General features: G+C 46.3%; 1 pseudogene; it reads left to right on the top strand.

The window, feature by feature from the left end:
- The first annotated feature begins 7,402 nt into the window (after positions 1 to 7,402).
- The window catches only part of LOC101413643 (vomeronasal type-2 receptor 26-like), a 35,388-nt pseudogene continuing 30,692 nt past the window's right edge, over positions 7,403 to 12,098 (top strand).

Here is a 12,098-nt window from a genome sequence, read left to right as displayed (position 1 = left end):
GAGCAGACAGTGGGGGGGCAGGGATGAGAAATAAATAAATAAAATCTTTTTTAAAAAAAGCATAATGGATAGGGGAGCTGGTGTAGCTCAATGGTTGAGCACCTGCTTCCCACGTACACAGTACTGGGTTCAGTCTCTGGTACCATCAAAAAAAAAGAATAGATAAAATTTATGTTTATATTACTTCAAAATATTTTGAACTAAAATATTAGCTCTAAAAACTTGTTTCATTTCTTCCTTTCAGCATTATTCTTTACTGCAAACAGTAAAATAATGCTAAAATCATCATAAAATTATCAATATCAAATTATAAGCTAAAAAAGCACCTGCCATAGTTCCTAAAACAAAGATACTTATAAACATAAGGACTGTTATTAGCTAGAGTTTGCATAATTAAAGCCTATCAGCCTAAGAGTATGTTCTCTCTTCCTTTCAAACTTTATTAAATAACATTCTTCACATAGTCTGTATTTCTCCCTCAACATTGAATTCTAAATTCTTATTTTCTTACACTATTTAATTCAGCTCCCTCTTCCTATATTTTTTATAGATTCAAATGTGTAATAAACAACTCCTACTTCATTAAGGAAAGTATATATATGTTTTAACTTATGGTCTGATGGATGTAATTGGGTACATTTCATTCAGAATTCAAATATTGTCTTGTTCAATATATATTTGTTTTATATCCATATAAGAGGTATGAATGATGAAATGTAATAAATCACATTGTGTCCCTTTTAGATATGGATCAATGTGTCAAGTGTCCTGAAGATCAATATCCAAATAAGAGATGGATGTCTCCTTAAAAGCATTACTTTTGTATCTCATGAAGATTTTCTAGAATTAGTTCTTGTCTCTATAGTCATTACTTTCTCTGTGCTCACTGCTCTGATTTTAGGACTATTTGATATCAAAAAACACCCATTGTCAATGCAAATAACCAAAATCTCAGTCACCTTCTCCCTGTGGCCTTAATGCTCTGCTTCCTCTCCTGCTTAGCTTTTGTATCCTAAGGCAAACATTCTTTGGAGTTATATTTTCTTTGGCTGTTTCTGCTGTTTTAGCAAAGACCTTCATCGTGGTCATGGCTTTCAAAACCATTAAACCGGAAGATGCATTAAATATGAGGAAGGTGACCCGATTCTCAAACGCTATCGTCTTTACTGTCTCCCTCATTCAAGTATGTAGCTGTGCACTGTGACTGGGAACCTCTCCATTGTTCCCTGACATGGACACACAGTCTGAGTTTGGTCAAATCATCCTTCAGTGTAACAAGAGATCCACTACTGCCTTCTACTGTGTTCTAGGTTACTTGGGTTTTCTGGCATTTATGAACTTGACAATTGCTTTCGTGGCCCAGAGGCTGCCAGACAGTTTCAATGAGGCAAAAACATCATGTTCAGCATGCTGGTTTTCTGTAGTGTGAGGGTTTCTTTCATACCCACCTATCTGAGCACCAAAGGCAAAGCCATGGTGAATTTGGAAACCTTCTCCATCTTGGCTTCCAGTGCTGGCTTATTGGGTTGTATATTTCTTCCCAAATGCTATGTGATTCTACTGAGATTTGATAGAAATTCCAGAAAAACTTTACTTGGACATATTCCTTCGTAAAAGCAAACAATTTCTTGTTCAAGCTGTATCATTGCTATGAAATGAGCAATATGGAAATAAAGATTCGAGTTATGATATGAAATAAATGCATTTCAGTGAAAAATGACAATTAAGTGGCATCATTATTGTTGAGGCTGCAAGTCATGGAAAAGCTCTGTAATCAGATAATTTTTAAAAAATGCTTAAGTTCAGCACCCATCCTGACTGATTCTCGCTTTCATTGTGTTCAGTTAGTATTTCCTTGACTCACAATTTTCTCTTTTCTAACAATGTACAATAGAATAACCAGTCACAATGTTAGAGTAAGGATTATATGAAACCATTTATATGAAAACACCTGTTTCCTTTTTGTTAGCCTTACTCTAGTTATCATTTGCTTTGTTTCAATAAAAAGTAACTTTTCCAGAATTATAGGTTCTCTTGATAAAAGGTTGTGATATCTGATTCTCCCTCATTAAAATACTCACAAAGACAAAATGATATAACAATTTGAGCTCTGAACCACATAATGGTATTCTTTAAGTTTTCCATAGGCTCAGATGAAACACAAGGATCAAAAGTCAAGTCCTGAAGGAAAGTAATGGAACAGTTCAAGGAAAAGATAGATCTTTATCATGAGGACCTCCATCATATAGGAAGACAAACTTGACTTACTGAGATGGAGAGGATCCCACCCTTATTGGTTGAGTGTTGCTGTCTACTATACTCATCACTTTCACTTTCTCTATTACCTCTCCCCACTACTGATATCTGATAGCACCTACAATTCGTTAAACTACATTTTCCAACACTGAAGTGGTTAGATGTAAATAGAGGTATAAGGCTTAAATCCAGGAATGTAAAGACCTACTGGAATTTAAAGGACCTGGAAGATCTGTGGAATGGTTTTCCCTGGGAGATGTAGTTTTTCAATTATTTGTCTTTTTCTGGACAAAGAAATTCCTATGTACAGACCATTTCAGATTACACTGTAATAAAACCCTCATACAAGCATATAAAGGCAGAAGAACAAAGGCCAGGCAAAGGAGTGTTCTTGACTCTCCTTTCTGTTAACTCTCGTCAAGTGGCCAGCTCATCTTTTGAATGCATACTTACCTCAGACTTAGTTTCTGGATTGCAAGTTGGAGCCTGCTATGGTGGTGAGATCATTGCTGAGATGAAGCAGTTTTTGCCTAAATAAAATGCGTACTGAAAGTGAATGATGCTCACAAATTACTACCACAAGAAAATGCTCCTATTGAACAGAAGTTATATGTCACTCAACGTTCTGTACTTTAAGAAAATTTTGTTTGCACATAATATTAGAAACAGTACAACTGTAAGACTAGGGACTACTGAGTTAAATTTATACTTAGCCTATCTCAATTTTCCATTGTCACCTATTATTTTATCCACATAATTGATAGATTTTTATTTAAAATTAATATATAGCTAAGATCTTTGCCTATTCAAGAGCAAATAACAATTGAGAAAACAGATATTCCAGTGGAATATTCTCTGACATGAATAAACTAGATTATGGTCAGATCTTATCACCAGATGAATATGGAAAAGATTGTAGAAATTTTATTGGACAGTTTCTACAACTATATTATCATTCATTCACAGGAACATAAAATTCTATTAGAAGTATAGGACAGTGCAATTTGAAAAAAGAATTAGAAGGATAACTTTTGGAAAAGAAGATATAGTTCTATCTCTATTGGAAGTTAATACGAAAAGAACTAAAACCTAAGGGAATCAATGATAAAACTCAAGGAAACAAAGTTTTTAGTAAATGAGGTCAGAATATTTATACATAAAAATAATAGCCTTTGTATGTAAACAACAACCAATTAAAGATATAGAGAAAACATTTACAGTAGGAACAATAAGCAATAAATGAGATACAATAAATATAATAAGTGGAAAACCAATAGGAGAATACCTTTTGCACACTTCTGAAAGTAGACACTGAATAAAAGGAAAGATATCCCTTATTCATGGGAGCCAGTTCTTTTCAAGTTATATAGAAATATAACATAATCCAAACACAAATAGTATAAGTTTTACCTTGAGCAGAACATTTTGATTCTAAATTTCATATTGCAAGAATTGTGCTACATTTCTTATGAACACTCTGAAAGCAAAAGCACAATGTATGGAATCTAGCTCTTTCAGATATTAAAGCATATTACAAAACCCCTGTGTTTATGACGTATAGTAGACGTATAGACTAATGGAATAGATAAAAATTCAGAAATGTGCAGCTGAATGCCTAGATTTTCCCAGGCTGTCCTTTTACTCCTGGTGTTCCACACACAACCTCAGAGGCTTGAAGGTTGAATTTCACTTTCATAACTGCTGACCACTGAAAAGCCACACGTACAAAAGACATCTACCTGGTTTTATCCTTTTAAGAATAATTTTGATTGTTCTCATTTTAATTTAATTCTTGCCCTTTAGTTAATGCATCAATTGAACTTCTTATTGAACTTTGATATCAATATAATTTCTAAGATTGTATTTTACAAATATAGATATGTTAATATATAAAATTTTAAAAAAATGAACCTAAGTAACTAAAAACTACAAATGTGTCATCATAAAGTAGATTTTTAAATAAATAAAATTGGGACAAGTTAAAAAGCCATTTAAAAAAAATAATAAAATGGCATCTATATGACCAGCATCAGAATTGCTGCATTCAGCTCACAATAGGTTGGCTTGAAGGGAAGGCAACGCAGAAATAAAGGTAGAGACACAAAAGGGGAGACAAACCTGGGACTAGGGGACTCACAGCTTCTGGAACTGAAAGCCTCAACCCTACTTTTCCTTTTGCATTTATTGGGAAACTCCTAAGCAGCTGTTTGTTATCTGAACTGCAACATCATTTACAATAATAGGAAACAACTGCAACATCTAACAACCGCTACATTTAACAGGTGTAACATTTTTAATAACAAGCAGGTAAGCCAGTTTCCCACAACATTTCCCCCTTTTCGTTTTACAAAGTATATGCAAATGACTTTTTACTGATTAATAAAGGTTTAACAACAAACAATAAGACTTTCAACTAGCAGAATAGACTTTCATTTTTCATGGGCTTAAAATTTCCAACAGGCAAGTCTATATAAGCCAGTACTCAATATTAATGCTGGCCACATCCAATTTACAGGCTAAATTAATACACGCTCTTACCCAGCCAAACAGCACTTAATAATTTGATAGAGTAGCAGGACCTTACAGCTCATCCCAATTGTTGGCCTTTTCCAGGCCCTTAAAATACCATTGTCTCTGATGTTTCTTAGTAGGGTCACTATCAGAGATTTCTTCTCTGCAGCCAGATTCACTGCCATCAGGCCAGGGCAAAAAGCCTTGAGGAACTGCAAAAGTCCTTTGTTGACCTTTTCACAGTTTTTGCACTTTTTGTTTTCAAACAGTTTTAATTTACTTTTACAAAACACATTATGTCACTGAATGCTACTACAATAATTTTACAGCTGGTATATGCATACTAGTTCTGTCCCACATATCTCCATATTAACTATTTTAAGACAAAATAAACCTTAAATTTCAGTTAGAATTCCTACAAACCATTTACCTTTTAAAATATTCACTTAACTTTTACATTTTTCCTTTTATCTTATGAAGCAATTTAAGCAAGAATTCTATTAACCAAGAAACTTAGATAATATAAGAGCTTATTTAATTTTTTGGCCAATTGAATAGAGCTCTTTTAGATCACATCATATCAAAATATAACAAAAATCATTACTATACACATTGAAAAATTACAACACACATTGACATTAAACAAACACCTTTCTGGGCACCCACCCTCCTTGGGGCACCTGCCCTTCTCTTTTCCTTTTTTTTTCCTTTCTGGGCTCCTGCCCTCGTAAGGCACCTGTCCTTCTCTCTTTCACACACACTAACATTGCACAAACACTTTTGGACCTCTTAGGACCCTGGGCTCCCACCTTCTTGGGGCACCAGCCCTTCTTTTTATACCCTTTCGGGCTTGACTCTGGGCTCCCACCTTCTTGGAGCACCTGCCCTTCTCTTTTCTGGGCTCCTGCCCTCTTGGGGCACCTGCCCTTCCCTTTTTCTTTTTCTTTCACTTACACTGGAACAATTACAGCACACACACTAACACTGAACAACCATACAAACACAAAACCAGTTTTAAATTTACTAAACTAGAATTGCTTCCTTTTATAATTCAACATTTCTTTTCCAGTTCTCCTCTCAATGTCTTTCTTACTCTCTTTCTGTCCCCAAGTCATACTTGCTTTATGATGCCATGCTTGAACAAGTTCTGTAGTTAAGATACTTTGATGTCTTCGGAATGAGACCCAGCCAGGCAGTTTTCAGTGTCCATCTCTCCAACTGCATGACCAGAGGTTCTGGGTCCCACAGGAACTTTTGTCGTCTCGGCATTCGTTCATGGCGTTCATGGTATGTCCCCGTCTCCTTCCCACCCAGTATTGGCAGCCGGCACTGCCCCTCCTTCTCCCCCTCTCCGTCTTCCGCCTAGCCGTTATCTAGACAGCCCACACTTTCCCCTTCCCCTTCCTTGCTCCTAACCTCTTAGCCAGCTTACTGTCCAGTAACCACCTACGCAAGCAACAGCACCCGCCGGCACCAATCAAGTCCCTTTACGTATCCCTAGACCCTATAAAACCATGTCCCCTTCAACAATAAAGTAGACTTGTGCCTAGACCTTGTCTCCGTGGTGTTCTTGCTTGCACCGCGCGTCCCCCGTGCCTGAGCGGAGAGAGCGAGGGCCCAACGGCTTCGTGCCGAACCCCCTCCTCTCCTTCGACCGCGAGGCAGCCCCCGTCCGGAGAGCCCGCCCGGCCAACCGCCGACCCTCCCGGAGGCCCGCCGCTGCCCGCATTTGGCACACAACATGGGTGGGGCCCACTCTGATGCCTACCCCCCACGCTTCGCTTAAGGTAGGGACTCTTCGGCGTCTTCCATTCAAACCAGAATGGGTGCTTCGCTCTCCTCCCGTCAGGTCCTGCAGGTTCGGGCCCTGGCTGCCCTCCTGGAAACTAACCAGGTTAGAGTTTCCGCCCGCCAGCTTCAGCGCTACTGGGACTTACTTCTCCCGTTCAATCCCTGGCTCATCACCTGCCCGCTCTGGAGTCCTCAGACTTATGCCCGGCTGATCGAACGAGTAGCCTCAGCCATGGAACATGAGGGCCGGGTCTTTCCCCCCAGCCTCCTCCCCGCTCTTGTGGCCATTCGCGCTTGTTTGCAAGGCGTGCCCACTCCCGAGGCCAAGGACTTCCTGTGCGATACCGTGGATGAGTCAGGGGAAGGGTGCGGCCGCCAAGATGGCGCTCCCGGTAACGACTCCGATGCCGAATCGCTCTCGGCTCAGTTGGAGGCCACGCTTGAGCTTGACTCCCCTTGCGCCGCTAATTCTGACTCCGACCAAGATGGCGCACTTCCGCCTTCTTCCTCACGAAACAAAGGAAAGCCCACCCAAGATGGCGTGCTCCCTCCTTCTTCCTACCAAAAGAGGAAGAAGCCGCACTCCCCGCCCCTTCCTGCTTCTTCACGGAAGGACTATCCGCCGTTGTACCCTCCCCTTCCTGCCTCAGCGCCATCTTGCCCCTACCTGGAACCGGCGTCATCTTGCCCTTACCCTGAACCGGAAGCGCTTCATCCGCCATCTTCTGATGACGACCTAGATGATGCGTACGAGCGCCCGCCATCTTATGTGCCGCTGAATAGACACCCCCTCCCGCGCTCTAATAATCTCCTCTTCGAGCCCCCCACTGCTCCAATCGCTGATATGTATCCACTAAATCCCAATCGTTCTCGAGCGAACCCCCAAGTATGGGTTCCCTTCTCCCCGAAAGACGTACAAACCCTCCGCAGCGTTATCCGAGAGGATGGTCTCGCCAGCCCCCATGCTCAAGACCTCCTTGAACGTATGACCTTTGCCCGCTGTCTCCCCTACGACTGGATATCCCTCGCGAGAGGCATACTTCCCTTGGGGCAGTTTATTGACTGGCACGCACATTTCGCTGCCGAGAACGAAAAACAAATCGCCGAGAACGCCTGCGACGGCACCCGATATCCTGCCAACGCGTTCCTCGGACTGGGGCGCTATGCCATGCCACAGAGCTACGTCGCCCTCCCTCAAGGCTTCTTCCTCCAGCTAAAGCAGTGTGCCCTCTGTGCCTTCCACAACTGCGCCGCCTCCACGCCCGAGCCACTCACCAGACTTTTCCAGAAACCAGAGGAACCGTTCTCCGACTTCATGGCGCATGTCCAGGCCGTGGCCGAGCGCAAGGTCGTTGGCACGCAGGCCCAGACCTCCTTCATCAAGGACATTGTTCAGGAGGGCACAAACCCAACTTGCAAGGCGATCATCAGGCCGCTGAGAGACAAGCCCCTCCACGACTGGGTCCTCGCCTGCTCCGGAGTCAACGCCCAGGCCTCCGCCGTGGCCCAGGCTGTCCTCGCTGCCGTCTCGGCCTCCAACGAATGCTTCCGCTGTGGCGAACTCGGCCACTTCACTCGAGACTGCCCCAACAAGCCACGGCCGCCGCCAGACGTGCCCAACATAGGCCATCCACCACAGCCTCCTTCCACTCCGTGCCCACGGTGCGGAAAAGGATACCACTGGGCCCGCGACTGCCGCGTTCCTAACACCAGCCGCAAGCCTTTAAACGGCCATGGGGGCAGGCCTCAGCCCCGCAACAAAGAGGCCGCAACGACTCAGTGCCCCCGCCCATGAAAGTACTCTGGTCTGTTCCCATTGCACCTTCCACCAGGCCTCTTCTCTCTATCCAAGTCTCCGGCCGCTGGCTCACAGGGCTACTCGACACAGGAGCAGAAATTTCCTGCATCCCACTCGACCAGGCCGGGCACCTCCCTCTGACCGATGGCCCCCTAGTGGTGGGAGCCACCGGCCAAGCGCCCTCCCAGCAAGTTGCCCAGGACGTCGTCTGGAGAGACGCAGAAGGTTGACAGGGAACCTTCCGCCCCCTCGTTCTGAAGGAAATCTCGCAAGTTCTTTGGGGCCGTGATATCCTGCATCAGTCGGGAGCCATTCTCACTGCCACGCCACCGCAGCTGCCCCCCCAATAGTTTCGGCCATTGCTCGCGTTCGACCTCCAGCACCCGTTCTTCTGCAATGGGATACAGAGGAGCCCATTTGGGTGGAGCAATGGCCTTTCCCAATCCCTAAACTGGACATTCTTAAGGGGCTTGTTGATGAGCAGCTTCACGCGGGCCACATTGAGCCCTCCACCAGCCCATACAACTCGCCAATTTTCTTTATTCAAAAGAAGAACGGGAAGTCCCATCTACTTCAAGACTTAAGAGAAATCAACAAACACATCAAGCCTATGGGATCACCGCAGCCCGGCCTCCCCCACCCTACCGCAGTGCCCCGGCATTGGTTTGTTGCAGTGATAGATATTAAAGACTGCTTTTTCTCCATCCTGTTGCACCCGGACGACTGACCGAAATTCGCCTTCACGGTTCCTCAGACCAACCATCGGGAACCGGCACTGCGATACCACTGGCGCGTTCTGCCTCAGGGCATGCAAAACAGCCCTGCCACTTGCCAGATGTATGTACGCGAAGCCATCCAGCCACTCGTGAAGTACGCTAACATCATCCACTATATGGACGACTTGCTCGTGGCCCATCCCTCAGAGTCAGGTCTGCACGCAGTCCTGGAGCAACTGCTGCACCACCTTCGAGACCTAGATCTCAAAGTCAATACACAGAAGCTAACGGTTCATCCACCCGACGAGTTCCTAGGGTTCTCCATCACTTCTACCGTTGCACCCCAAACGCCACACATCAGAATTCCTGACCTGCTTACGCTCCTCAAATTGCAACAACTCTGCGGACAGATCAATTGGTTGTGCCCAGCGCTGCCGCTTACCATAGAACAACTCCAGCCCCTGTACCGGCTATTGTGCTCCAACGCTCCGCCATCATCTGCACCCAGAAAGAGGATTCGCCTCACCGACGAGGCCAAAAATGCCCTGGCCCAGGTAAATAGAGCCATCGAACAGTGCCAACTCCAGCAACATGAGCCTGGGAAACCGTTGTTAGGCCTAGTCTTACCCACTCGGGGAACACCTACTGGCCTTCTTTGGCAAGACGGACCGCTCCTCTGGGTCCATATGGCAAAGAGCAAGCTCCGAAAAATTGGACCTCAAACCACCCTACTCGTTCAGCTTGCCACCGCCCTAGTCACACAAGCCACCCATCACTATGGGTGCCCACCTGACACCATTGTGTCGCCCTTCACCACCGGGCAAGTCACCACCCTGCTACGCAGCTCCGTTGATATGCAGACTCTTATGGAGCTTTATCATGGCAACTTCGATAACTACTTTCCACAGCATCAGTTACTGCAGGGCCTTCCCCTGCTAGAAATCGCCACCCCTGGCCATTTCCCTTTTCCGTCCAGCAAGCCTCTTCCAGACACCACCATCATCTTCACAGACGCCTCCAAGACTAAGTTTGCCGCCGTTGTCTTCGCACCCGGCGAGCACCAGCCACGTTCACATGTGCGCCTCCATCAATCCTCTGTGCAAGTGGCCGAACTGCGTGCTGTCATCTTAGCACTCCAAACCCATCCCCACTGTCCACTGAACATCTTTACAGACAGCCTCTACTGCCTACAAGTCTGTCAAGTCATCGCCTTTTCTGCATTTTTTCCGCCCGACAACTCAGCGAGTGAAAGCATCAACGTCGCTCTCCTGGACCTTCAAGAGCTCATAGAGAACCGCCGACAGCCTTGGTTCATCGCTCACATCTGCAGCCATTCCAGCCTTCCCGGGCCCCTGGCCCACGGCAACCACCTTGCTGATCAGGCTGTTCAACTGCTTCCAGCCGAGACCACCGTCGCAGTCGGAGACCTCATCAATCAGGCCAAGCTGCTGCATGCCAGATTTCACTTCTCAGCAGCTGGCCTCCACAAACTCTTTCCAGACCTCCCAATCCATACCTGCAAACACCTTGTGCGGTCATGCCGAACGTGCGCTCCATTGCTGCCCTTGGGGCCGCTCCAACCGCAGGGAGTTAACCCTCGTGGGCTCTGCCCCAATTCCAGATGGCAACTGGACGTCACTCACGTCCCCCAGTTTGGCCGATGGAAATACCTCCACGTAGCCATCGACACCTTCTCTCATCTCTGCTACGCAACCGTGCTCACCGGAGAAATGGCCAAGCACACCATCCAAGCGCTCAGAGAATCTATTCTTTTCATGGGCGTTCCATGGGACATCAAGACAGACAACGGACCTGCCTACCAGAGCGCCTCCTTTGCCGAATTCCTCAAGCTCTACGACATCACCCATCACTTCGGCATTCCCTACAATCCGCAGGGACAAGGCCTAGTAGAGCGTGCTCACCAGTCTCTCAAAACCCTCATTCTCAAGACATCTGCCAACCAGCCGCGTCGCACCCCTCGCGACATCGTCACAGAGGCCCTGATCCGATACAACCTGATGACCTTCAATGCCCAAGGCTTTTCACCGGTCCACATGCACTGGGGGCCTACCTTCCGGCCCACCCCTGCACCGCTTGTCCTCTGTCGTGACCCGCAGACCACCCAATGGCATGGACCTGCCCCTCTCTTAGCCCAAGGACGGGGATTCGCCTGCATTTTCCCTGAATCAGAGCCGCAGCCCATCTGGGTCCCAGGACGTCTCTTCAAGCCCCACACCACCGAGGCTTCCGCTAACGCTGACACCAATGATCCTCCTAACGAGTTGCCTACCTAACTTGCCTCCTTCCCATCGCTGTTTCCTTTGTAGTTTTCTCTCTCTCTTTTGTCTCCACAAATGATTCGCTGCCACGCGGGTAGTTCCGTTCTTCCCATTGCTCTCATCGTCATGCTTCCCTTCATCTCCCCGGCCGTTGTCAACTCGGCCCATCAACACTCCAATTGGACCCTCCAGCGCTGGCAAGAGGAAGCCTTCCTCATCATCAGAAAACTACTGCCCACGCCTGAATCCCCACCCCTCGCCGTTGGCCCCAATAAAGTCCTCAATCCCCCCGCCTCCCCCCCTTCCAGTGGCACCCCCCCCATCCATCACTCCCCAGCCATGGCCCCCCCTACCAAGTATTCCAGTCCCCTTCTCGCGTTAATCTATGCATCCTACTTATCTCTAAATACTTCTCACCCCAACCTCACCAAGAACTGTTGGCTCTGCCTCTCCCCCTCCCTTCCTATCTATGAGCCTGTCGCCGTTAACTTCATGTTCAATGAATCCACTTCAGTATACCCAGCCGAGTGCAACTGGAACACTTCCTCCGTCCCCCTAACCTTTCAATCTGTTTCTTCCACAGGGCACTGTGTTCATTCTCGTCAAGGTTCCCACCCCTCCCTTAGTGCTTGCTCTAACTACTCCTCTCCCAGCACTTCCGCCAAGTTCTTAATCCCCCTTAACACCTCCCAATGGCTTTGCACCTCCACCGGGCTAACCCCCTGCCTCAATGTTGCCACCCTCAAC

The sequence above is a fragment of the Dasypus novemcinctus genome, chromosome 20, assembly GCF_030445035.2.
Source record: "Dasypus novemcinctus isolate mDasNov1 chromosome 20, mDasNov1.1.hap2, whole genome shotgun sequence".
NCBI classification, from domain to species: Eukaryota; Metazoa; Chordata; class Mammalia; order Cingulata; family Dasypodidae; genus Dasypus; species Dasypus novemcinctus.
Note: the sequence above shows the minus strand (reverse complement) of the source record. Positions and strands in the feature narration are given on the sequence as shown.